Source organism: Hyla sarda, chromosome 3, assembly GCF_029499605.1.
Source record: "Hyla sarda isolate aHylSar1 chromosome 3, aHylSar1.hap1, whole genome shotgun sequence".
Lineage (NCBI taxonomy): Eukaryota > Metazoa > Chordata > Amphibia > Anura > Hylidae > Hyla > Hyla sarda.
The window spans coordinates 3,550,242-3,572,469 of NC_079191.1; the positions used below are offsets into that span (position 1 = coordinate 3,550,242).

Sequence of the window (22,228 nt, forward strand, 5' to 3'; positions counted from 1 at the left end):
ACAACTTTCTTGTCCTAAGTATTAAGCCACGCGAAGCTCTGTAAACATCCCAGTCTTAGTCTTCTAATGTCAAAAATATTTTGACACTTAAAAAAAAAAAAAAAAAAAAAAAAAAGTTTCAAACAGTTACAGAGATTGATCAGTGGATTGCGTGGCTAAATGCGTGGGTCAGACATGGGGGATTAGCTCAAATGGTAGAGCGCTCGCTTAGCATGCGAGAGGTAGCGGGATCGATGCCCGCATCCTCCAAAAACTTTTTGACTTTTTCAAACATCTTTTTAGCTAATGCTCATGGCACTCTTAGCCAAGCCAAAGAGTTGCACACACCCAGCTTTGCCAATCCTTCGATAGCTCAGCTGGTAGAGCGGAGGACTGTAGTAGAACAATCGGCAATCCTTAGGTCGCTGGTTCGATTCCGGCTCGAAGGACATTTTTTTGGGGGGTATGTTTTCATTTGGGATGTTTCAAGCTGCTGAAACACACACACTTCCGCTGACCCCTACTCTTAACACTAGAAACACCCTTTCCAGAGAGGTCTCCCGTCAACATTGGGACTTTAAAACAGGCACAGAGACCAAGCTTTCAGTTGAGAGCACATCTAAGGCTCGCCAAAGAACCACCTTTAGCTGTGACGTGCAACCAAATCAAAAAGGGGACCTCGTCCCTGGGTGGGCTTGAACCACCAACCTTTCGGTTAACAGCCGAACGCGCTAACCGATTGCGCCACAGAGACAACGGTGCTGCATGCTCGTGACTAGGCACAAGCGAAAACCCAAATGCTGGTCTCCAGGTGGACTTCAGCCCATAACAATCGGCTTTTAAGCTAAACTTGCTGAAACGGCAGAGACCGCCTTCCCGCTAGCAGCTTGACAGGAACCAGAGGGTAGTTATGCTTCTCATCTCCTTTACAGACAGAAGCAGAGTGGCGCAGCGGAAGCGTGCTGGGCCCATAACCCAGAGGTCGATGGATCGAAACCATCCTCTGCTAAGCAATCAATTTTACTGTTTCCACCATTGTAATTGAGGCAAGTTCGTTTCTAGGCCAACGCATTGTTCCTCTTCTTTGGAGGTGTTTTAAGGTCTTTGTGAACGAATTTTGCTCTTCATGATAGCAGAAGTAGTCAGTCTAAGCCATGCGAATCACAGACGTCACCGACATCACCGACATCACAGCTGTCAAAGAAGCGTTGGTGGTATAGTGGTAAGCATAGCTGCCTTCCAAGCAGTTGACCCGTGTTCGATTCCCGGCCAACGCATTTCTTTCAAGGTTTTGTCACCTGTCTCCTATGCTTGCTCTTTCATGGTAAAAAATTTTGCAGCTAGAAGCACCCTTTCAGCTCCTTACATTACAATGCTCCTCCCATTACAATGCTCCTCCCAAAAGGGTCCCATGGCTCTAGAGCCTCATCTGCTACATAACAACTTTCTTGTCCTAAGTATTAAGCCACGCGAAGCTCTGTAAACATCCCAGTCTTAGTCTTCTAATGTCAAAAATATTTTGACACTTAAAAAAAAAAAAAAAAAAAAAAAAGTTTCAAACAGTTACAGAGATTGATCAGTGGATTGCGTGGCTAAATGCGTGGGTCAGACATGGGGGATTAGCTCAAATGGTAGAGCGCTCGCTTAGCATGCGAGAGGTAGCGGGATCGATGCCCGCATCCTCCAAAAACTTTTTGACTTTTTCAAACATCTTTTTAGCTAATGCTCATGGCACTCTTAGCCAAGCCAAAGAGTTGCACACACCCAGCTTTGCCAATCCTTCGATAGCTCAGCTGGTAGAGCGGAGGACTGTAGTAGAACAATCGGCAATCCTTAGGTCGCTGGTTCGATTCCGGCTCGAAGGACATTTTTTTGGGGGGTATGTTTTCATTTGGGATGTTTCAAGCTGCTGAAACACACACACTTCCGCTGACCCCTACTCTTAACACTAGAAACACCCTTTCCAGAGAGGTCTCCCGTCAACATTGGGACTTTAAAACAGGCACAGAGACCAAGCTTTCAGTTGAGAGCACATCTAAGGCTCGCCAAAGAACCACCTTTAGCTGTGACGTGCAACCAAATCAAAAAGGGGACCTCGTCCCTGGGTGGGCTTGAACCACCAACCTTTCGGTTAACAGCCGAACGCGCTAACCGATTGCGCCACAGAGACAACGGTGCTGCATGCTTGTGACTAGGCACAAGCGAAAACCCAAATGCTGGTCTCCAGGTGGACTTCAGCCCATAACAATCGGCTTTTAAGCTAAACTTGCTGAAACGGCAGAGACCGCCTTCCCACTAGCAGCTTGACAGGAACCAGAGGGTAGTTATGCTTCTCATCTCCTTTACAGACAGAAGCAGAGTGGCGCAGCGGAAGCGTGCTGGGCCCATAACCCAGAGGTCGATGGATCGAAACCATCCTCTGCTAAGCAATCAATTTTACTGTTTCCACCATTGTAATTGAGGCAAGTTCGTTTCTAGGCCAACGCATTGTTCCTCTTCTTTGGAGGTGTTTTAAGGTCTTTGTGAACGAATTTTGCTCTTCATGATAGCAGAAGTAGTCAGTCTAAGCCATGCGAATCACAGACGTCACCGACATCACCGACATCACAGCTGTCAAAGAAGCGTTGGTGGTATAGTGGTAAGCATAGCTGCCTTCCAAGCAGTTGACCCGGGTTTGATTCCCGGCCAACGCATTTCTTTCAAAGTTTTGTCACCTGTCTCCTATGCTTGCTCTTTCATGGTAAAAAATTTTGCAGCTAGAAGCACCCTTTCAGCTCCTTACATTACAATGCTCCTCCCATTACAATGCTCCTCCCAAAAGGGTCCCATGGCTCTAGAGCCTCATCTGCTACATAACAACTTTCTTGTCCTAAGTATTAAGCCACGCGAAGCTCTGTAAACATCCCAGTCTTAGTCTTCTAATGTCAAAAATATTTTGACACTTAAAAAAAAAAAAAAAAAAAAAAAAAAAGTTTCAAACAGTTACAGAGATTGATCAGTGGATTGCGTGGCTAAATGCATGGGTCAGACATGGGGGATTAGCTCAAATGGTAGAGCGCTCGCTTAGCATGCGAGAGGTAGCGGGATCGATGCCCGCATCCTCCAAAAACTTTTTGACTTTTTCAAACATCTTTTTAGCTAATGCTCATGGCACTCTTAGCCAAGCCAAAGAGTTGCACACACCCAGCTTTGCCAATCCTTCGATAGCTCAGCTGGTAGAGCGGAGGACTGTAGTAGAACAATCGGCAATCCTTAGGTCGCTGGTTCGATTCCGGCTCGAAGGACATTTTTTTGGGGGGTATGTTTTCATTTGGGATGTTTCAAGCTGCTGAAACACACACACTTCCGCTGACCCCTACTCTTAACACTAGAAACACCCTTTCCAGAGAGGTCTCCCGTCAACATTGGGACTTTAAAACAGGCACAGAGACCAAGCTTTCAGTTGAGAGCACATCTAAGGCTCGCCAAAGAACCACCTTTAGCTGTGACGTGCAACCAAATCAAAAAGGGGACCTCGTCCCTGGGTGGGCTTGAACCACCAACCTTTCGGTTAACAGCCGAACGCGCTAACCGATTGCGCCACAGAGACAACGGTGCTGCATGCTCGTGACTAGGCACAAGCGAAAACCCAAATGCTGGTCTCCAGGTGGACTTCAGCCCATAACAATCGGCTTTTAAGCTAAACTTGCTGAAACGGCAGAGACCGCCTTCCCGCTAGCAGCTTGACAGAAACCAGAGGGTAGTTATGCTTCTCATCTCCTTTACAGACAGAAGCAGAGTGGCGCAGCGGAAGCGTGCTGGGCCCATAACCCAGAGGTCGATGGATCGAAACCATCCTCTGCTAAGCAATCAATTTTTCTGTTTCCACCATTGTAATTGAGGCAAGTTCGTTTCTAGGCCAACGCATTGTTCCTCTTCTTTGGAGGTGTTTTAAGGTCTTTGTGAACGAATTTTGCTCTTCATGATAGCAGAAGTAGTCAGTCTAAGCCATGCGAATCACAGACGTCACCGACATCACCGACATCACAGCTGTCACAGAAGCGTTGGTGGTATAGTGGTAAGCATAGCTGCCGTCCAAGCAGTTGACCCGGGTTCGATTCCCGGCCAACGCATTTCTTTCAAGGTTTTGTCACCTGTCTCCTATGCTTGCTCTTTCATGGTAAAAAATTTTGCAGCTTGAAGCACCCTTTCAGCTCCTTACATTACAATGCTCCTCCCATTACAATGCTCCTCCCAAAAGGGTCCCATGGCTCTAGAGCCTCATCTGCTACATAACAACTTTCTTGTCCTAAGTATTAAGCCACGCGAAGCTCTGTAAACATCCCAGTCTTAGTCTTCTAATGTCAAAAATATTTTGACACTTAAAAAAAAAAAAAAAAAAAAAAAAAAAAGTTTCAAACAGTTACAGAGATTGATCAGTGGATTGCGTGGCTAAATGCGTGGGTCAGACATGGGGGATTAGCTCAAATGGTAGAGCGCTCGCTTAGCATGCGAGAGGTAGCGGGATCGATGCCCGCATCCTCCAAAAACTTTTTGACTTTTTCAAACATCTTTTTAGCTAATGCTCATGGCACTCTTAGCCAAGCCAAAGAGTTGCACACACCCAGCTTTGCCAATTCTTCGATAGCTCAGCTGGTAGAGCGGAGGACTGTAGTAGAACAATCGGCAATCCTTAGGTCGCTGGTTCGATTCCGGCTCAAGGGACATTTTTTTGGGGGGTATGTTTTCATTTGGGATGTTTCAAGCTGCTGAAACACACACACTTCCGCTGACCCCTACTCTTAACACTAGAAACACCCTTTCCAGAGAGGTCTCCCGTCAACATTGGGACTTTAAAACAGGCACAGAGACCAAGCTTTCAGTTGAGAGCACATCTAAGGCTCGCCAAAGAACCACCTTTAGCTGTGACGTGCAACCAAATCAAAAAGGGGACCTCGTCCCTGGGTGGGCTTGAACCACCAACCTTTCGGTTAACAGCCGAACGCGCTAACCGATTGCGCCACAGAGACAACGGTGCTGCATGCTCGTGACTAGGCACAAGCGAAAACCCAAATGCTGGTCTCCAGGTGGACTTCAGCCCATAACAATCGGCTTTTAAGCTAAACTTGCTGAAACGGCAGAGACCGCCTTCCCGCTAGCAGCTTGACAGAAACCAGAGGGTAGTTATGCTTCTCATCTCCTTTACAGACAGAAGCAGAGTGGCGCAGCGGAAGCGTGCTGGGCCCATAACCCAGAGGTCGATGGATCGAAACCATCCTCTGCTAAGCAATCAATTTTTCTGTTTCCACCATTGTAATTGAGGCAAGTTCGTTTCTAGGCCAACGCATTGTTCCTCTTCTTTGGAGGTGTTTTAAGGTCTTTGTGAACGAATTTTGCTCTTCATGATAGCAGAAGTAGTCAGTCTAAGCCATGCGAATCACAGACGTCACCGACATCACCGACATCACAGCTGTCACAGAAGCGTTGGTGGTATAGTGGTAAGCATAGCTGCCGTCCAAGCAGTTGACCCGGGTTCGATTCCCGGCCAACGCATTTCTTTCAAGGTTTTGTCACCTGTCTCCTATGCTTGCTCTTTCATGGTAAAAAATTTTGCAGCTTGAAGCACCCTTTCAGCTCCTTACATTACAATGCTCCTCCCATTACAATGCTCCTCCCAAAAGGGTCCCATGGCTCTAGAGCCTCATCTGCTACATAACAACTTTCTTGTCCTAAGTATTAAGCCACGCAAAGCTCTGTAAACATCCCAGTCTTAGTCTTCTAATGTCAAAAATATTTTGACACTTAAAAAAAAAAAAAAAAAAAAAAAAAAAAGTTTCAAACAGTTACAGAGATTGATCAGTGGATTGCGTGGCTAAATGCGTGGGTCAGACATGGGGGATTAGCTCAAATGGTAGAGCGCTCGCTTAGCATGCGAGAGGTAGCGGGATCGATGCCCGCATCCTCCAAAAACTTTTTGACTTTTTCAAACATCTTTTTAGCTAATGCTCATGGCACTCTTAGCCAAGCCAAAGAGTTGCACACACCCAGCTTTGCCAATTCTTCGATAGCTCAGCTGGTAGAGCGGAGGACTGTAGTAGAACAATCGGCAATCCTTAGGTCGCTGGTTCGATTCCGGCTCAAGGGACATTTTTTTGGGGGGTATGTTTTCATTTGGGATGTTTCAAGCTGCTGAAACACACACACTTCCGCTGACCCCTACTCTTAACACTAGAAACACCCTTTCCAGAGAGGTCTCCCGTCAACATTGGGACTTTAAAACAGGCACAGAGACCAAGCTTTCAGTTGAGAGCACATCTAAGGCTCGCCAAAGAACCACCTTTAGCTGTGACGTGCAACCAAATCAAAAAGGGGACCTCGTCCCTGGGTGGGCTTGAACCACCAACCTTTCGGTTAACAGCCGAACGCGCTAACCGATTGCGCCACAGAGACAACGGTGCTGCATGCTCGTGACTAGGCACAAGCGAAAACCCAAATGCTGGTCTCCAGGTGGACTTCAGCCCATAACAATCGGCTTTTAAGCTAAACTTGCTGAAACGGCAGAGACCGCCTTCCCACTAGCAGCTTGACAGGAACCAGAGGGTAGTTATGCTTCTCATCTCCTTTACAGACAGAAGCAGAGTGGCGCAGCGGAAGCGTGCTGGGCCCATAACCCAGAGGTCGATGGATCGAAACCATCCTCTGCTAAGCAATCAATTTTACTGTTTCCACCATTGTAATTGAGGCAAGTTCGTTTCTAGGCCAACGCATTGTTCCTCTTCTTTGGAGGTGTTTTAAGGTCTTTGTGAACGAATTTTGCTCTTCATGATAGCAGAAGTAGTCAGTCTAAGCCATGCGAATCACAGACGTCACCGACATCACCGACATCACAGCTGTCACAGAAGCGTTGGTGGTATAGTGGTAAGCATAGCTGCCTTCCAAGCAGTTGACCCGGGTTCGATTCCCGGCCAATGCATTTCTTTCAAGGTTTTGTCACCTGTCTCCTATGCTTGCTCTTTCATGGTAAAAAATTTTGCAGCTAGAAGCACCCTTTCAGCTCCTTACATTACAATGCTCCTCCCATTACAATGCTCCTCCCAAAAGGGTCCCATGGCTCTAGAGCCTCATCTGCTACATAACAACTTTCTTGTCCTAAGTATTAAGCCACGCGAAGCTCTGTAAACATCCCAGTCTTAGTCTTCTAATGTCAAAAATATTTTGACACTTAAAAAAAAAAAAAAAAAAAAAAAAGTTTCAAACAGTTACAGAGATTGATCAGTGGATTGCGTGGCTAAATGCGTGGGTCAGACATGGGGGATTAGCTCAAATGGTAGAGCGCTCGCTTAGCATGCGAGAGGTAGCGGGATCGATGCCCGCATCCTCCAAAAACTTTTTGACTTTTTCAAACATCTTTTTAGCTAATGCTCATGGCACTCTTAGCCAAGCCAAAGAGTTGCACACACCCAGCTTTGCCAATCCTTCGATAGCTCAGCTGGTAGAGCGGAGGCCTGTAGTAGAACAATCGGCAATCCTTAGGTCGCTGGTTCGATTCCGGCTCGAAGGACATTTTTTGGGGGGGTATGTTTTCATTTGGGATGTTTCAAGCTGCTGAAACACACACACTTCCGCTGACCCCTACTCTTAACACTAGAAACACCCTTTCCAGAGAGGTCTCCCGTCAACATTGGGACTTTAAAACAGGCACAGAGACCAAGCTTTCAGTTGAGAGCACATCTAAGGCTCGCCAAAGAACCACCTTTAGCTGTGACGTGCAACCAAATCAAAAAGGGGACCTCGTCCCTGGGTGGGCTTGAACCACCAACCTTTCGGTTAACAGCCGAACGCGCTAACCGATTGCGCCACAGAGACAACGGTGCTGCATGCTCGTGACTAGGCACAAGCGAAAACCCAAATGCTGGTCTCCAGGTGGACTTCAGCCCATAACAATCGGCTTTTAAGCTAAACTTGCTGAAACGGCAGAGACCGCCTTCCCACTAGCAGCTTGACAGGAACCAGAGGGTAGTTATGCTTCTCATCTCCTTTACAGACAGAAGCAGAGTGGCGCAGCGGAAGCGTGCTGGGCCCATAACCCAGAGGTCGATGGATCGAAACCATCCTCTGCTAAGCAATCAATTTTACTGTTTCCACCATTGTAATTGAGGCAAGTTCGTTTCTAGGCCAACGCATTGTTCCTCTTCTTTGGAGGTGTTTTAAGGTCTTTGTGAACGAATTTTGCTCTTCATGATAGCAGAAGTAGTCAGTCTAAGCCATGCGAATCACAGACGTCACCGACATCACCGACATCACAGCTGTCACAGAAGCGTTGGTGGTATAGTGGTAAGCATAGCTGCCGTCCAAGCAGTTGACCCGGGTTCGATTCCCGGCCAACGCATTTCTTTCAAGGTTTTGTCACCTGTCTCCTATGCTTGCTCTTTCATGGTAAAAAATTTTGCAGCTTGAAGCACCCTTTCAGCTCCTTACATTACAATGCTCCTCCCATTACAATGCTCCTCCCAAAAGGGTCCCATGGCTCTAGAGCCTCATCTGCTACATAACAACTTTCTTGTCCTAAGTATTAAGCCACGCGAAGCTCTGTAAACATCCCAGTCTTAGTCTTCTAATGTCAAAAATATTTTGACACTTAAAAAAAAAAAAAAAAAAAATAAAAGTTTCAAACAGTTACAGAGATTGATCAGTGGATTGCGTGGCTAAATGCGTGGGTCAGACATGGGGGATTAGCTCAAATGGTAGAGCGCTCGCTTAGCATGCGAGAGGTAGCGGGATCGATGCCCGCATCCTCCAAAAACTTTTTGACTTTTTCAAACATCTTTTTAGCTAATGCTCATGGCACTCTTAGCCAAGCCAAAGAGTTGCACACACCCGGCCTTGCCAATCCTTCGATAGCTCAGCTGGTAGAGCGGAGGACTGTAGTAGAACAATCGGCAATCCTTAGGTCGCTGGTTCGATTCCGGCTCGATGGACATTTTTTGGGGGGGTATGTTTTCATTTGGGATGTTTCAAGCTGCTGAAACACACACACTTCCGCTGACCCCTACTCTTAACACTAGAAACACCCTTTCCAGAGAGGTCTCCCGTCAACATTGGGACTTTAAAACAGGCACAGAGACCAAGCTTTCAGTTGAGAGCACATCTAAGGCTCGCCAAAGAACCACCTTTAGCTGTGACGTGCAACCAAATCAAAAAGGGGACCTCGTCCCTGGGTGGGCTTGAACCACCAACCTTTCGGTTAACAGCCGAACGCGCTAACCGATTGCGCCACAGAGACAACGGTGCTGCATGCTCGTGACTAGGCACAAGCGAAAACCCAAATGCTGGTCTCCAGGTGGACTTCAGCCCATAACAATCGGCTTTTAAGCTAAACTTGCTGAAACGGCAGAGACCGCCTTCCCACTAGCAGCTTGACAGGAACCAGAGGGTAGTTATGCTTCTCATCTCCTTTACAGACAGAAGCAGAGTGGCGCAGCGGAAGCGTGCTGGGCCCATAACCCAGAGGTCGATGGATCGAAACCATCCTCTGCTAAGCAATCAATTTTACTGTTTCCACCATTGTAATTGAGGCAAGTTCGTTTCTAGGCCAACGCATTGTTCCTCTTCTTTGGAGGTGTTTTAAGGTCTTTGTGAACGAATTTTGCTCTTCATGATAGCAGAAGTAGTCAGTCTAAGCCATGCGAATCACAGACGTCACCGACATCACCGACATCACAGCTGTCACAGAAGCGTTGGTGGTATAGTGGTAAGCATAGCTGCCGTCCAAGCAGTTGACCCGGGTTCGATTCCCGGCCAACGCATTTCTTTCAAGGTTTTGTCACCTGTCTCCTATGCTTGCTCTTTCATGGTAAAAAATTTTGCAGCTTGAAGCACCCTTTCAGCTCCTTACATTACAATGCTCCTCCCATTACAATGCTCCTCCCAAAAGGGTCCCATGGCTCTAGAGCCTCATCTGCTACATAACAACTTTCTTGTCCTAAGTATTAAGCCACGCGAAGCTCTGTAAACATCCCAGTCTTAGTCTTCTAATGTCAAAAATATTTTGACACTTAAAAAAAAAAAAAAAAAAAAAAAAAGTTTCAAACAGTTACAGAGATTGATCAGTGGATTGCGTGGCTAAATGCGTGGGTCAGACATGGGGGATTAGCTCAAATGGTAGAGCGCTCGCTTAGCATGCGAGAGGTAGCGGGATCGATGCCCGCATCCTCCAAAAACTTTTTGACTTTTTCAAACATCTTTTTAGCTAATGCTCATGGCACTCTTAGCCAAGCCAAAGAGTTGCACACACCCGGCCTTGCCAATCCTTCGATAGCTCAGCTGGTAGAGCGGAGGACTGTAGTAGAACAATCGGCAATCCTTAGGTCGCTGGTTCGATTCCGGCTCAAGGGACATTTTTTTGGGGGGTATGTTTTCATTTGGGATGTTTCAAGCTGCTGAAACACACACACTTCCGCTGACCCCTACTCTTAACACTAGAAACACCCTTTCCAGAGAGGTCTCCCGTCAACATTGGGACTTTAAAACAGGCACAGAGACCAAGCTTTCAGTTGAGAGCACATCTAAGGCTCGCCAAAGAACCACCTTTAGCTGTGACGTGCAACCAAATCAAAAAGGGGACCTCGTCCCTGGGTGGGCTTGAACCACCAACCTTTCGGTTAACAGCCGAACGCGCTAACCGATTGCGCCACAGAGACAACGGTGCTGCATGCTCGTGACTAGGCACAAGCGAAAACCCAAATGCTGGTCTCCAGGTGGACTTCAGCCCATAACAATCGGCTTTTAAGCTAAACTTGCTGAAACGGCAGAGACCGCCTTCCCACTAGCAGCTTGACAGGAACCAGAGGGTAGTTATGCTTCTCATCTCCTTTACAGACAGAAGCAGAGTGGCGCAGCGGAAGCGTGCTGGGCCCATAACCCAGAGGTCGATGGATCGAAACCATCCTCTGCTAAGAAATCAATTTTACTGTTTCCACCATTGTAATTGAGGCAAGTTCGTTTCTAGGCCAACGCATTGTTCCTCTTCTTTGGAGGTGTTTTAAGGTCTTTGTGAACGAATTTTGCTCTTCATGATAGCAGAAGTAGTCAGTCTAAGCCATGCGAATCACAGACGTCACCGACATCACCGACATCACAGCTGTCACAGAAGCGTTGGTGGTATAGTGGTAAGCATAGCTGCCGTCCAAGCAGTTGACCCGGGTTCGATTCCCGGCCAACGCATTTCTTTCAAGGTTTTGTCACCTGTCTCCTATGCTTGCTCTTTCATGGTAAAAAATTTTGCAGCTTGAAGCACCCTTTCAGCTCCTTACATTACAATGCTCCTCCCATTACAATGCTCCTCCCAAAAGGGTCCCATGGCTCTAGAGCCTCATCTGCTACATAACAACTTTCTTGTCCTAAGTATTAAGCCACGCGAAGCTCTGTAAACATCCCAGTCTTTGTCTTCTAATGTCAAAAATATTTTGACACTTAAAAAAAAAAAAAAAAAAAAAAAAAGTTTCAAACAGTTACAGAGATTGATCAGTGGATTGCGTGGCTAAATGCGTGGGTCAGACATGGGGGATTAGCTCAAATGGTAGAGCGCTCGCTTAGCATGCGAGAGGTAGCGGGATCGATGCCCGCATCCTCCAAAAACTTTTTGACTTTTTCAAACATCTTTTTAGCTAATGCTCATGGCACTCTTAGCCAAGCCAAAGAGTTGCACACACCCAGCTTTGCCAATCCTTCGATAGCTCAGCTGGTAGAGCGGAGGACTGTAGTAGAACAATCGGCAATCCTTAGGTCGCTGGTTCGATTCCGGCTCGAAGGACATTTTTTTGGGGGGTATGTTTTCATTTGGGATGTTTCAAGCTGCTGAAACACACACACTTCCGCTGACCCCTACTCTTAACACTAGAAACACCCTTTCCAGAGAGGTCTCCCGTCAACATTGGGACTTTAAAACAGGCACAGAGACCAAGCTTTCAGTTGAGAGCACATCTAAGGCTCGCCAAAGAACCACCTTTAGCTGTGACGTGCAACCAAATCAAAAAGGGGACCTCGTCCCTGGGTGGGCTTGAACCACCAACCTTTTGGTTAACAGCCGAACGCGCTAACCGATTGCGCCACAGAGACAACGGTGCTGCATGCTCGTGACTAGGCACAAGCGAAAACCCAAATGCTGGTCTCCAGGTGGACTTCAGCCCATAACAATCGGCTTTTAAGCTAAACTTGCTGAAACGGCAGAGACCGCCTTCCCACTAGCAGCTTGACAGGAACCAGAGGGTAGTTATGCTTCTCATCTCCTTTACAGACAGAAGCAGAGTGGCGCAGCGGAAGCGTGCTGGGCCCATAACCCAGAGGTCGATGGATCGAAACCATCCTCTGCTAAGCAATCAATTTTACTGTTTCCACCATTGTAATTGAGGCAAGTTCGTTTCTAGGCCAACGCATTGTTCCTCTTCTTTGGAGGTGTTTTAAGGTCTTTGTGAACGAATTTTGCTCTTCATGATAGCAGAAGTAGTCAGTCTAAGCCATGCGAATCACAGACGTCACCGACATCACCGACATCACAGCTGTCACAGAAGCGTTGGTGGTATAGTGGTAAGCATAGCTGCCGTCCAAGCAGTTGACCCGGGTTCGATTCCCGGCCAACGCATTTCTTTCAAGGTTTTGTCACCTGTCTCCTATGCTTGCTCTTTCATGGTAAAAAATTTTGCAGCTTGAAGCACCCTTTCAGCTCCTTACATTACAATGCTCCTCCCATTACAATGCTCCTCCCAAAAGGGTCCCATGGCTCTAGAGCCTCATCTGCTACATAACAACTTTCTTGTCCTAAGTATTAAGCCACGCGAAGCTCTGTAAACATCCCAGTCTTAGTCTTCTAATGTCAAAAATATTTTGACACTTAAAAAAAAAAAAAAAAAAAAAAAAGTTTCAAACAGTTACAGAGATTGATCAGTGGATTGCGTGGCTAAATGCGTGGGTCAGACATGGGGGATTAGCTCAAATGGTAGAGCGCTCGCTTAGCATGCGAGAGGTAGCGGGATCGATGCCCGCATCCTCCAAAAACTTTTTGACTTTTTCAAACATCTTTTTAGCTAATGCTCATGGCACTCTTAGCCAAGCCAAAGAGTTGCACACACCCAGCTTTGCCAATCCTTCGATAGCTCACCTGGTAGAGCGGAGGACTGTAGTAGAACAATCGGCAATCCTTAGGTCGCTGGTTCGATTCCGGCTCGAAGGACATTTTTTTGGGGGGTATGTTTTCATTTGGGATGTTTCAAGCTGCTGAAACACACACACTTCCGCTGACCCCTACTCTTAACACTAGAAACACCCTTTCCAGAGAGGTCTCCCGTCAACATTGGGACTTTAAAACAGGCACAGAGACCAAGCTTTCAGTTGAGAGCACATCTAAGGCTCGCCAAAGAACCACCTTTAGCTGTGACGTGCAACCAAATCAAAAAGGGGACCTCGTCCCTGGGTGGGCTTGAACCACCAACCTTTTGGTTAACAGCCGAACGCGCTAACCGATTGCGCCACAGAGACAACGGTGCTGCATGCTCGTGACTAGGCACAAGCGAAAACCCAAATGCTGGTCTCCAGGTGGACTTCAGCCCATAACAATCGGCTTTTAAGCTAAACTTGCTGAAACGGCAGAGACCGCCTTCCCACTAGCAGCTTGACAGGAACCAGAGGGTAGTTATGCTTCTCATCTCCTTTACAGACAGAAGCAGAGTGGCGCAGCGGAAGCGTGCTGGGCCCATAACCCAGAGGTCGATGGATCGAAACCATCCTCTGCTAAGCAATCAATTTTACTGTTTCCACCATTGTAATTGAGGCAAGTTCGTTTCTAGGCCAACGCATTGTTCCTCTTCTTTGGAGGTGTTTTAAGGTCTTTGTGAACGAATTTTGCTCTTCATGATAGCAGAAGTAGTCAGTCTAAGCCATGCGAATCACAGACGTCACCGACATCACCGACATCACAGCTGTCACAGAAGCGTTGGTGGTATAGTGGTAAGCATAGCTGCCTTCCAAGCAGTTGACCCGGGTTCGATTCCTGGCCAATGCATTTCTTTCAAGGTTTTGTCACCTGTCTCCTATGCTTGCTCTTTCATGGTAAAAAATTTTGCAGCTAGAAGCACCCTTTCAGCTCCTTACATTACAATGCTCCTCCCATTACAATGCTCCTCCCAAAAGGGTCCCATGGCTCTAGAGCCTCATCTGCTACATAACAACTTTCTTGTCCTAAGTATTAAGCCACGCGAAGCTCTGTAAACATCCCAGTCTTAGTCTTCTAATGTCAAAAATATTTTGACACTTAAAAAAAAAAAAAAAAAAAAAAAAAGTTTCAAACAGTTACAGAGATTGATCAGTGGATTGCGTGGCTAAATGCGTGGGTCAGACATGGGGGGTTAGCTCAAATGGTAGAGCGCTCGCTTAGCATGCGAGAGGTAGCGGGATCGATGCCCGCATCCTCCAAAAACTTTTTGACTTTTTCAAACATCTTTTTAGCTAATGCTCATGGCACTCTTAGCCAAGCCAAAGAGTTGCACACACCCAGCTTTGCCAATCCTTCGATAGCTCAGCTGGTAGAGCGGAGGACTGTAGTAGAACAATCGGCAATCCTTAGGTCGCTGGTTCGATTCCGGCTCGAAGGACATTTTTTTGGGGGGTATGTTTTCATTTGGGATGTTTCAAGCTGCTGAAACACACACACTTCCGCTGACCCCTACTCTTAACACTAGAAACACCCTTTCCAGAGAGGTCTCCCGTCAACATTGGGACTTTAAAACAGGCACAGAGACCAAGCTTTCAGTTGAGAGCACATCTAAGGCTCGCCAAAGAACCACCTTTAGCTGTGACGTGCAACCAAATCAAAAAGGGGACCTCGTCCCTGGGTGGGCTTGAACCACCAACCTTTCGGTTAACAGCCGAACGCGCTAACCGATTGCGCCACAGAGACAACAGTGCTGCATGCTCGTGACTAGGCACAAGCGAAAACCCAAATGCTGGTCTCCAGGTGGACTTCAGCCCATAACAATCGGCTTTTAAGCTAAACTTGCTGAAACGGCAGAGACCGCCTTCCCACTAGCAGCTTGACAGGAACCAGAGGGTAGTTATGCTTCTCATCTCCTTTACAGACAGAAGCAGAGTGGCGCAGCGGAAGCGTGCTGGGCCCATAACCCAGAGGTCGATGGATCGAAACCATCCTCTGCTAAGCAATCAATTTTACTGTTTCCACCATTGTAATTGAGGCAAGTTCGTTTCTAGGCCAACGCATTGTTCCTCTTCTTTGGAGGTGTTTTAAGGTCTTTGTGAACGAATTTTGCTCTTCATGATAGCAGAAGTAGTCAGTCTAAGCCATGCGAATCACAGACGTCACCGACATCACCGACATCACAGCTGTCAAAGAAGCGTTGGTGGTATAGTGGTAAGCATAGCTGCCTTCCAAGCAGTTGACCCGGGTTCGATTCCCGGCCAACGCATTTCTTTCAAGGTTTTGTCACCTGTCTCCTATGCTTGCTCTTTCATGGTAAAAAATTTTGCAGCTAGAAGCACCCTTTCAGCTCCTTACATTACAATGCTCCTCCCATTACAATGCTCCTCCCAAAAGGGTCCCATGGCTCTAGAGCCTCATCTGCTACATAACAACTTTCTTGTCCTAAGTATTAAGCCACGCGAAGCTCTGTAAACATCCCAGTCTTAGTCTTCTAATGTCAAAAATATTTTGACACTTAAAAAAAAAAAAAAAAAAAAAAAAGTTTCAAACAGTTACAGAGATTGATCAGTGGATTGCGTGGCTAAATGCGTGGGTCAGACATGGGGGATTAGCTCAAATGGTAGAGCGCTCGCTTAGCATGCGAGAGGTAGCGGGATCGATGCCCGCATCCTCCAAAAACTTTTTGACTTTTTCAAACATCTTTTTAGCTAATGCTCATGGCACTCTTAGCCAAGCCAAAGAGTTGCACACACCCAGCTTTGCCAATCCTTCGATAGCTCAGCTGTTAGAGCGGAGGACTGTAGTAGAACAATCGGCAATCCTTAGGTCGCTGGTTCGATTCCGGCTCGAAGGACATTTTTTTGGGGGGTATGTTTTCATTTGGGATGTTTCAAGCTGCTGAAACACACACACTTCCGCTGACCCCTACTCTTAACACTAGAAACACCCTTTCCAGAGAGGTCTCCCGTCAACATTGGGACTTTAAAACAGGCACAGAGACCAAGCTTTCAGTTGAGAGCACATCTAAGGCTCGCCAAAGAACCACCTTTAGCTGTGACGTGCAACCAAATCAAAAAGGGGACCTCGTCCCTGGGTGGGCTTGAACCACCAACCTTTCGGTTAACAGCCGAACGCGCTAACCGATTGCGCCACAGAGACAACGGTGCTGCATGCTCGTGACTAGGCACAAGCGAAAACCCAAATGCTGGTCTCCAGGTGGACTTCAGCCCATAACAATCGGCTTTTAAGCTAAACTTGCTGAAACGGCAGAGACCGCCTTCCCACTAGCAGCTTGACAGGAACCAGAGGGTAGTTATGCTTCTCATCTCCTTTACAGACAGAAGCAGAGTGGCGCAGCGGAAGCGTGCTGGGCCCATAACCCAGAGGTCGATGGATCGAAACCATCCTCTGCTAAGAAATCAATTTTACTGTTTCCACCATTGTAATTGAGGCAAGTTCGTTTCTAGGCCAACGCATTGTTCCTCTTCTTTGGAGGTGTTTTAAGGTCTTTGTGAACGAATTTTGCTCTTCATGATAGCAGAAGTAGTCAGTCTAAGCCATGCGAATCACAGACGTCACCGACATCACCGACATCACAGCTGTCAAAGAAGCGTTGGTGGTATAGTGGTAAGCATAGCTGCCTTCCAAGCAGTTGACCCGGGTTTGATTCCCGGCCAACGCATTTCTTTCAAGGTTTTGTCACCTGTCTCCTATGCTTGCTCTTTCATGGTAAAAAATTTTGCAGCTAGAAGCACCCTTTCAGCTCCTTACATTACAATGCTCCTCCCATTACAATGCTCCTCCCAAAAGGGTCCCATGGCTCTAGAGCCTCATCTGCTACATAACAACTTTCTTGTCCTAAGTATTAAGCCACGCGAAGCTCTGTAAACATCCCAGTCTTAGTCTTCTAATGTCAAAAATATTTTGACACTTAAAAAAAAAAAAAAAAAAAAAAGTTTCAAACAGTTACAGAGATTGATCAGTGGATTGCGTGGCTAAATGCGTGGGTCAGACATGGGGGATTAGCTCAAATGGTAGAGCGCTCGCTTAGCATGCGAGAGGTAGCGGGATCGATGCCCGCATCCTCCAAAAACTTTTTGACTTTTTCAAACATCTTTTTAGCTAATGCTCATGGCACTCTTAGCCAAGCCAAAGAGTTGCACACACCCAGCTTTGCCAATCCTTCGATAGCTCAGCTGGTAGAGCGGAGGACTGTAGTAGAACAATCGGCAATCCTTAGGTCGCTGGTTCGATTCCGGCTCGAAGGACATTTTTTTGGGGGGTATGTTTTCATTTGGGATGTTTCAAGCTGCTGAAACACACACACTTCCGCTGACCCCTACTCTTAACACTAGAAACACCCTTTCCAGAGAGGTCTCCCGTCAACATTGGGACTTTAAAACAGGCACAGAGACCAAGCTTTCAGTTGAGAGCACATCTAAGGCTCGCCAAAGAACCACCTTTAGCTGTGACGTGCAACCAAATCAAAAAGGGGACCTCGTCCCTGGGTGGGCTTGAACCACCAACCTTTCGGTTAACAGCCGAACGCGCTAACCGATTGCGCCACAGAGACAACGGTGCTGCATGCTCCTGACTAGGCACAAGCGAAAACCCAAATGCTGGTCTCCAGGTGGACTTCAGCCCATAACAATCGGCTTTTAAGCTAAACTTGCTGAAACGGCAGAGACCGCCTTCCCGCTAGCAGCTTGACAGAAACCAGAGGGTAGTTATGCTTCTCATCTCCTTTACAGACAGAAGCAGAGTGGCGCAGCGGAAGCGTGCTGGGCCCATAACCCAGAGGTCGATGGATCGAAACCATCCTCTGCTAAGCAATCAATTTTACTGTTTCCACCATTGTAATTGAGGCAAGTTCGTTTCTAGGCCAACGCATTGTTCCTCTTCTTTGGAGGTGTTTTAAGGTCTTTGTGAACGAATTTTGCTCTTCATGATAGCAGAAGTAGTCAGTCTAAGCCATGCGAATCACAGACGTCACCGACATCACCGACATCACAGCTGTCACAGAAGCGTTGGTGGTATAGTGGTAAGCATAGCTGCCGTCCAAGCAGTTGACCCGGGTTCGATTCCCGGCCAACGCATTTCTTTCAAGGTTTTGTCACCTGTCTCCTATGCTTGCTCTTTCATGGTAAAAAATTTTGCAGCTTGAAGCACCCTTTCAGCTCCTTACATTACAATGCTCCTCCCATTACAATGCTCCTCCCAAAAGGGTCCCATGGCTCTAGAGCCTCATCTGCTACATAACAACTTTCTTGTCCTAAGTATTAAGCCACGCGAAGCTCTGTAAACATCCCAGTCTTAGTCTTCTAATGTCAAAAATATTTTGACACTTAAAAAAAAAAAAAAAAAAAAAAGTTTCAAACAGTTACAGAGATTGATCAGTGGATTGCGTGGCTAAATGCGTGGGTCAGACATGGGGGATTAGCTCAAATGGTAGAGCGCTCGCTTAGCATGCGAGAGGTAGCGGGATCGATGCCCGCATCCTCCAAAAACTTTTTGACTTTTTCAAACATCTTTTTAGCTAATGCTCATGGCACTCTTAGCCAAGCCAAAGAGTTGCACACACCCAGCTTTGCCAATCCTTCGATAGCTCAGCTGGTAGAGCGGAGGACTGTAGTAGAACAATCGGCAATCCTTAGGTCGCTGGTTCGATTCCGGCTCGAAGGACATTTTTTTGGGGGGTATGTTTTCATTTGGGATGTTTCAAGCTGCTGAAACACACACACTTCCGCTGACCCCTACTCTTAACACTAGAAACACCCTTTCCAGAGAGGTCTCCCGTCAACATTGGGACTTTAAAACAGGCACAGAGACCAAGCTTTCAGTTGAGAGCACATCTAAGGCTCGCCAAAGAACCACCTTTAGCTGTGACGTGCAACCAAATCAAAAAGGGGACCTCGTCCCTGGGTGGGCTTGAACCACCAACCTTTCGGTTAACAGCCGAACGCGCTAACCGATTGCGCCACAGAGACAACGGTGCTGCATGCTCGTGACTAGGCAGAAGCGAAAACCCAAATGCTGGTCTCCAGGTGGACTTCAGCCCATAACAATCGGCTTTTAAGCTAAACTTGCTGAAACGGCAGAGACCGCCTTCCCACTAGCAGCTTGACAGGAACCAGAGGGTAGTTATGCTTCTCATCTCCTTTACAGACAGAAGCAGAGTGGCGCAGCGGAAGCGTGCTGGGCCTATAACCCAGAGGTCGATGGATCGAAACCATCCTCTGCTAAGCAATCAATTTCACTGTTTCCACCATTGTAATTGAGGCAAGTTCGTTTCTAGGCCAACGCATTGTTCCTCTTCTTTGGAGGTGTTTTAAGGTCTTTGTGAACGAATTTTGCTCTTCATGATAGCAGAAGTAGTCAGTCTGAGCCATGCGAATCACAGACGTCACCGACATCACCAACATCACAGCTGTCACAGAAGCGTTGGTGGTATAGTGGTAAGCATAGCTGCCTTCCTAGCAGTTGACCCGGGTTCGATTCCCGGCCAACGCATTTCTTTCAAGGTTTTGTCACCTGTCTCCTATGCTTGCTCTTTCATGGTAAAAAATTTTGCAGCTAGAAGCACCCTTTCAGCTCCTTACATTACAATGCTCCTCCCATTACAATGCTCCTCCCAAAAGGGTCCCATGGCTCTAGAGCCTCATCTGCTACATAACAACTTTCTTGTCCTAAGTATTAAGCCACGCGAAGCTCTGTAAACATCCCAGTCTTAGTCTTCTAATGTCAAAAATATTTTGACACTTAAAAAAAAAAAAAAAAAAAAAAAAAAGTTTCAAACAGTTACAGAGATTGATCAGTGGATTGCGTGGCTAAATGCGTGGGTCAGACATGGGGGATTAGCTCAAATGGTAGAGCGCTCGCTTAGCATGCGAGAGGTAGCGGGATCGATGCCCGCATCCTCCAAAAACTTTTTGACTTTTTCAAACATCTTTTTAGCTAATGCTCATGGCACTCTTAGCCAAGCCAAAGAGTTGCACACACCCAGCTTTGCCAATCCTTCGATAGCTCAGCTGGTAGAGCGGAGGACTGTAGTAGAACAATCGGCAATCCTTAGGTCGCTGGTTCGATTCTGGCTCGAAGGACATTTTTTTGGGGGGTATGTTTTCATTTGGGATGTTTCAAGCTGCTGAAACACACACACTTCCGCTGACCCCTACTCTTAACACTAGAAACACCCTTTCCAGAGAGGTCTCCCGTCAACATTGGGACTTTAAAACAGGCACAGAGACCAAGCTTTCAGTTGAGAGCACATCTAAGGCTCGCCAAAGAACCACCTTTAGCTGTGACGTGCAACCAAATCAAAAAGGGGACCTCGTCCCTGGGTGGGCTTGAACCACCAACCTTTCGGTTAACAGCCGAACGCGCTAACCGATTGCGCCACAGAGACAACGGTGCTGCATGCTCGTGACTAGGCACAAGCGAAAACCCAAATGCTGGTCTCCAGGTGGACTTCAGCCCATAACAATCGGCTTTTAAGCTAAACTTGCTGAAACGGCAGAGACCGCCTTCCCGCTAGCAGCTTGACAGAAACCAGAGGGTAGTTATGCTTCTCATCTCCTTTACAGACAGAAGCAGAGTGGCGCAGCGGAAGCGTGCTGGGCCCATAACCCAGAGGTCGATGGATCGAAACCATCCTCTGCTAAGCAATCAATTTTACTGTTTCCACCATTGTAATTGAGGCAAGTTCGTTTCTAGGCCAACGCATTGTTCCTCTTCTTTGGAGGTGTTTTAAGGTCTTTGTGAACGAATTTTGCTCTTCATGATAGCAGAAGTAGTCAGTCTAAGCCATGCGAATCACAGACGTCACCGACATCACCGACATCACAGCTGTCACAGAAGCGTTGGTGGTATAGTGGTAAGCATAGCTGCCTTCCAAGCAGTTGACCCGGGTTCGATTCCCGGCCAACGCATTTCTTTCAAGGTTTTGTCACCTGTCTCCTATGCTTGCTCTTTCATGGTAAAAAATTTTGCAGCTAGAAGCACCCTTTCAGCTCCTTACATTACAATGCTCCTCCCATTACAATGCTCCTCCCAAAAGGGTCCCATGGCTCTAGAGCCTCATCTGCTACATAACAACTTTCTTGTCCTAAGTATTAAGCCACGCGAAGCTCTGTAAACATCCCAGTCTTAGTGTTCTAATGTCAAAAATATTTTGACACTTAAAAAAAAAAAAAAAAAAAAAAAAGTTTCAAACAGTTACAGAGATTGATCAGTGGATTGCGTGGCTAAATGCATGGGTCAGACATGGGGGATTAGCTCAAATGGTAGAGCGCTCGCTTAGCATGCGAGAGGTAGTGGGATCGATGCCCGCATCCTCCAAAAACTTTTTGACTTTTTCAAACATCTTTTTAGCTAATGCTCATGGCACTCTTAGCCAAGCATGCGAGAGGTAGCGGGATCGATGCCCGCATCCTCCAAAAACTTTTTGACTTTTTCAAACATCTTTTTAGCTAATGCTCATGGCACTCTTAGCCAAGCCAAAGAGTTGCACACACCCAGCTTTGCCAATCCTTCGATAGCTCAGCTGGTAGAGCGGAGGACTGTAGTAGAACAATCGGCAATCCTTAGGTCGCTGGTTCGATTCCGGCTCGAAGGACATTTTTTTGGGGGGTATGTTTTCATTTGGGATGTTTCAAGCTGCTGAAACACACACACTTCCGCTGATCCCTACTCTTAACACTAGAAACACCCTTTCCAGAGAGGTCTCCCGTCAACATTGGGACTTTAAAACAGGCACAGAGACCAAGCTTTCAGTTGAGAGCACATCTAAGGCTCGCCAAAGAACCACCTTTAGCTGTGACGTGCAACCAAATCAAAAAGGGGACCTCGTCCCTGGGTGGGCTTGAACCACCAACCTTTCGGTTAACAGCCGAACGCGCTAACCGATTGCGCCACAGAGAAAACGGTGCTGCATGCTCGTGACTAGGCAGAAGCGAAAACCCAAATGCTGGTCTCCAGGTGGACTTCAGCCCATAACAATCGGCTTTTAAGCTAAACTTGCTGAAACGGCAGAGACCGCCTTCCCACTAGCAGCTTGACAGGAAC

General features: G+C 47.0%; 43 non-coding genes across 43 annotated transcripts; 30 read left to right on the top strand and 13 right to left on the bottom strand.

Moving 5' to 3' along the window:
- Nucleotides 1-176: 176 nt before the first annotated feature.
- Nucleotides 177-249, top strand: TRNAA-AGC (transfer RNA alanine (anticodon AGC)). Its single transcript has one exon. It is a non-coding gene; the product is annotated as a tRNA-Ala (tRNA).
- Nucleotides 250-341: 92 nt separating this feature from the next.
- TRNAY-GUA (transfer RNA tyrosine (anticodon GUA)) lies at nt 342-428 on the top strand. The gene is given in 2 exon segments: nt 342-378; nt 393-428. It is a non-coding gene; the product is annotated as a tRNA-Tyr (tRNA).
- A 231-nt stretch (nt 429-659) lies between these two features.
- TRNAN-GUU (transfer RNA asparagine (anticodon GUU)) lies at nt 660-733 on the bottom strand. Its single transcript has one exon. It is a non-coding gene; the product is annotated as a tRNA-Asn (tRNA).
- An 859-nt stretch (nt 734-1,592) lies between these two features.
- Nucleotides 1,593-1,665, top strand: TRNAA-AGC (transfer RNA alanine (anticodon AGC)). The gene has a single exon. It is a non-coding gene; the product is annotated as a tRNA-Ala (tRNA).
- Nucleotides 1,666-1,757: 92 nt separating this feature from the next.
- On the top strand, nt 1,758-1,844 carry TRNAY-GUA (transfer RNA tyrosine (anticodon GUA)). Its single transcript is given in 2 exon segments — nt 1,758-1,794; nt 1,809-1,844. It is a non-coding gene; the product is annotated as a tRNA-Tyr (tRNA).
- Nucleotides 1,845-2,075: 231 nt separating this feature from the next.
- Nucleotides 2,076-2,149, bottom strand: TRNAN-GUU (transfer RNA asparagine (anticodon GUU)). The gene has a single exon. It is a non-coding gene; the product is annotated as a tRNA-Asn (tRNA).
- Nucleotides 2,150-2,600: 451 nt separating this feature from the next.
- Nucleotides 2,601-2,672, top strand: TRNAG-UCC (transfer RNA glycine (anticodon UCC)). Its single transcript has one exon. It is a non-coding gene; the product is annotated as a tRNA-Gly (tRNA).
- A 339-nt stretch (nt 2,673-3,011) lies between these two features.
- TRNAA-AGC (transfer RNA alanine (anticodon AGC)) lies at nt 3,012-3,084 on the top strand. The gene has a single exon. It is a non-coding gene; the product is annotated as a tRNA-Ala (tRNA).
- Nucleotides 3,085-3,176: 92 nt separating this feature from the next.
- Nucleotides 3,177-3,263, top strand: TRNAY-GUA (transfer RNA tyrosine (anticodon GUA)). Its single transcript is given in 2 exon segments — nt 3,177-3,213; nt 3,228-3,263. It is a non-coding gene; the product is annotated as a tRNA-Tyr (tRNA).
- Nucleotides 3,264-3,494: 231 nt separating this feature from the next.
- On the bottom strand, nt 3,495-3,568 carry TRNAN-GUU (transfer RNA asparagine (anticodon GUU)). The gene has a single exon. It is a non-coding gene; the product is annotated as a tRNA-Asn (tRNA).
- Nucleotides 3,569-4,431: 863 nt separating this feature from the next.
- Nucleotides 4,432-4,504, top strand: TRNAA-AGC (transfer RNA alanine (anticodon AGC)). Its single transcript has one exon. It is a non-coding gene; the product is annotated as a tRNA-Ala (tRNA).
- Nucleotides 4,505-4,914: 410 nt separating this feature from the next.
- On the bottom strand, nt 4,915-4,988 carry TRNAN-GUU (transfer RNA asparagine (anticodon GUU)). The gene has a single exon. It is a non-coding gene; the product is annotated as a tRNA-Asn (tRNA).
- An 863-nt stretch (nt 4,989-5,851) lies between these two features.
- Nucleotides 5,852-5,924, top strand: TRNAA-AGC (transfer RNA alanine (anticodon AGC)). The gene has a single exon. It is a non-coding gene; the product is annotated as a tRNA-Ala (tRNA).
- Nucleotides 5,925-6,334: 410 nt separating this feature from the next.
- TRNAN-GUU (transfer RNA asparagine (anticodon GUU)) lies at nt 6,335-6,408 on the bottom strand. The gene has a single exon. It is a non-coding gene; the product is annotated as a tRNA-Asn (tRNA).
- Nucleotides 6,409-6,859: 451 nt separating this feature from the next.
- Nucleotides 6,860-6,931, top strand: TRNAG-UCC (transfer RNA glycine (anticodon UCC)). The gene has a single exon. It is a non-coding gene; the product is annotated as a tRNA-Gly (tRNA).
- Nucleotides 6,932-7,267: 336 nt separating this feature from the next.
- On the top strand, nt 7,268-7,340 carry TRNAA-AGC (transfer RNA alanine (anticodon AGC)). The gene has a single exon. It is a non-coding gene; the product is annotated as a tRNA-Ala (tRNA).
- Nucleotides 7,341-7,750: 410 nt separating this feature from the next.
- Nucleotides 7,751-7,824, bottom strand: TRNAN-GUU (transfer RNA asparagine (anticodon GUU)). The gene has a single exon. It is a non-coding gene; the product is annotated as a tRNA-Asn (tRNA).
- An 860-nt stretch (nt 7,825-8,684) lies between these two features.
- Nucleotides 8,685-8,757, top strand: TRNAA-AGC (transfer RNA alanine (anticodon AGC)). The gene has a single exon. It is a non-coding gene; the product is annotated as a tRNA-Ala (tRNA).
- A 92-nt stretch (nt 8,758-8,849) lies between these two features.
- On the top strand, nt 8,850-8,936 carry TRNAY-GUA (transfer RNA tyrosine (anticodon GUA)). Its single transcript is given in 2 exon segments — nt 8,850-8,886; nt 8,901-8,936. It is a non-coding gene; the product is annotated as a tRNA-Tyr (tRNA).
- Nucleotides 8,937-9,167: 231 nt separating this feature from the next.
- TRNAN-GUU (transfer RNA asparagine (anticodon GUU)) lies at nt 9,168-9,241 on the bottom strand. The gene has a single exon. It is a non-coding gene; the product is annotated as a tRNA-Asn (tRNA).
- An 860-nt stretch (nt 9,242-10,101) lies between these two features.
- Nucleotides 10,102-10,174, top strand: TRNAA-AGC (transfer RNA alanine (anticodon AGC)). The gene has a single exon. It is a non-coding gene; the product is annotated as a tRNA-Ala (tRNA).
- A 410-nt stretch (nt 10,175-10,584) lies between these two features.
- Nucleotides 10,585-10,658, bottom strand: TRNAN-GUU (transfer RNA asparagine (anticodon GUU)). Its single transcript has one exon. It is a non-coding gene; the product is annotated as a tRNA-Asn (tRNA).
- An 860-nt stretch (nt 10,659-11,518) lies between these two features.
- On the top strand, nt 11,519-11,591 carry TRNAA-AGC (transfer RNA alanine (anticodon AGC)). Its single transcript has one exon. It is a non-coding gene; the product is annotated as a tRNA-Ala (tRNA).
- A 92-nt stretch (nt 11,592-11,683) lies between these two features.
- TRNAY-GUA (transfer RNA tyrosine (anticodon GUA)) lies at nt 11,684-11,770 on the top strand. The gene is given in 2 exon segments: nt 11,684-11,720; nt 11,735-11,770. It is a non-coding gene; the product is annotated as a tRNA-Tyr (tRNA).
- Nucleotides 11,771-12,934: 1,164 nt separating this feature from the next.
- On the top strand, nt 12,935-13,007 carry TRNAA-AGC (transfer RNA alanine (anticodon AGC)). The gene has a single exon. It is a non-coding gene; the product is annotated as a tRNA-Ala (tRNA).
- A 1,344-nt stretch (nt 13,008-14,351) lies between these two features.
- On the top strand, nt 14,352-14,424 carry TRNAA-AGC (transfer RNA alanine (anticodon AGC)). The gene has a single exon. It is a non-coding gene; the product is annotated as a tRNA-Ala (tRNA).
- A 92-nt stretch (nt 14,425-14,516) lies between these two features.
- TRNAY-GUA (transfer RNA tyrosine (anticodon GUA)) lies at nt 14,517-14,603 on the top strand. The gene is given in 2 exon segments: nt 14,517-14,553; nt 14,568-14,603. It is a non-coding gene; the product is annotated as a tRNA-Tyr (tRNA).
- Nucleotides 14,604-14,834: 231 nt separating this feature from the next.
- On the bottom strand, nt 14,835-14,908 carry TRNAN-GUU (transfer RNA asparagine (anticodon GUU)). The gene has a single exon. It is a non-coding gene; the product is annotated as a tRNA-Asn (tRNA).
- Nucleotides 14,909-15,359: 451 nt separating this feature from the next.
- Nucleotides 15,360-15,431, top strand: TRNAG-UCC (transfer RNA glycine (anticodon UCC)). The gene has a single exon. It is a non-coding gene; the product is annotated as a tRNA-Gly (tRNA).
- A 336-nt stretch (nt 15,432-15,767) lies between these two features.
- Nucleotides 15,768-15,840, top strand: TRNAA-AGC (transfer RNA alanine (anticodon AGC)). The gene has a single exon. It is a non-coding gene; the product is annotated as a tRNA-Ala (tRNA).
- A 410-nt stretch (nt 15,841-16,250) lies between these two features.
- Nucleotides 16,251-16,324, bottom strand: TRNAN-GUU (transfer RNA asparagine (anticodon GUU)). Its single transcript has one exon. It is a non-coding gene; the product is annotated as a tRNA-Asn (tRNA).
- A 451-nt stretch (nt 16,325-16,775) lies between these two features.
- On the top strand, nt 16,776-16,847 carry TRNAG-UCC (transfer RNA glycine (anticodon UCC)). The gene has a single exon. It is a non-coding gene; the product is annotated as a tRNA-Gly (tRNA).
- A 334-nt stretch (nt 16,848-17,181) lies between these two features.
- On the top strand, nt 17,182-17,254 carry TRNAA-AGC (transfer RNA alanine (anticodon AGC)). Its single transcript has one exon. It is a non-coding gene; the product is annotated as a tRNA-Ala (tRNA).
- A 92-nt stretch (nt 17,255-17,346) lies between these two features.
- Nucleotides 17,347-17,433, top strand: TRNAY-GUA (transfer RNA tyrosine (anticodon GUA)). The gene is given in 2 exon segments: nt 17,347-17,383; nt 17,398-17,433. It is a non-coding gene; the product is annotated as a tRNA-Tyr (tRNA).
- Nucleotides 17,434-17,664: 231 nt separating this feature from the next.
- Nucleotides 17,665-17,738, bottom strand: TRNAN-GUU (transfer RNA asparagine (anticodon GUU)). The gene has a single exon. It is a non-coding gene; the product is annotated as a tRNA-Asn (tRNA).
- Nucleotides 17,739-18,595: 857 nt separating this feature from the next.
- Nucleotides 18,596-18,668, top strand: TRNAA-AGC (transfer RNA alanine (anticodon AGC)). Its single transcript has one exon. It is a non-coding gene; the product is annotated as a tRNA-Ala (tRNA).
- A 92-nt stretch (nt 18,669-18,760) lies between these two features.
- Nucleotides 18,761-18,847, top strand: TRNAY-GUA (transfer RNA tyrosine (anticodon GUA)). Its single transcript is given in 2 exon segments — nt 18,761-18,797; nt 18,812-18,847. It is a non-coding gene; the product is annotated as a tRNA-Tyr (tRNA).
- A 231-nt stretch (nt 18,848-19,078) lies between these two features.
- On the bottom strand, nt 19,079-19,152 carry TRNAN-GUU (transfer RNA asparagine (anticodon GUU)). The gene has a single exon. It is a non-coding gene; the product is annotated as a tRNA-Asn (tRNA).
- Nucleotides 19,153-19,335: 183 nt separating this feature from the next.
- Nucleotides 19,336-19,407, top strand: TRNAI-UAU (transfer RNA isoleucine (anticodon UAU)). The gene has a single exon. It is a non-coding gene; the product is annotated as a tRNA-Ile (tRNA).
- Nucleotides 19,408-20,013: 606 nt separating this feature from the next.
- Nucleotides 20,014-20,086, top strand: TRNAA-AGC (transfer RNA alanine (anticodon AGC)). The gene has a single exon. It is a non-coding gene; the product is annotated as a tRNA-Ala (tRNA).
- A 410-nt stretch (nt 20,087-20,496) lies between these two features.
- On the bottom strand, nt 20,497-20,570 carry TRNAN-GUU (transfer RNA asparagine (anticodon GUU)). The gene has a single exon. It is a non-coding gene; the product is annotated as a tRNA-Asn (tRNA).
- A 451-nt stretch (nt 20,571-21,021) lies between these two features.
- TRNAG-UCC (transfer RNA glycine (anticodon UCC)) lies at nt 21,022-21,093 on the top strand. Its single transcript has one exon. It is a non-coding gene; the product is annotated as a tRNA-Gly (tRNA).
- A 599-nt stretch (nt 21,094-21,692) lies between these two features.
- TRNAY-GUA (transfer RNA tyrosine (anticodon GUA)) lies at nt 21,693-21,779 on the top strand. The gene is given in 2 exon segments: nt 21,693-21,729; nt 21,744-21,779. It is a non-coding gene; the product is annotated as a tRNA-Tyr (tRNA).
- The last annotated feature ends 449 nt before the right edge of the window (nt 21,780-22,228 follow it).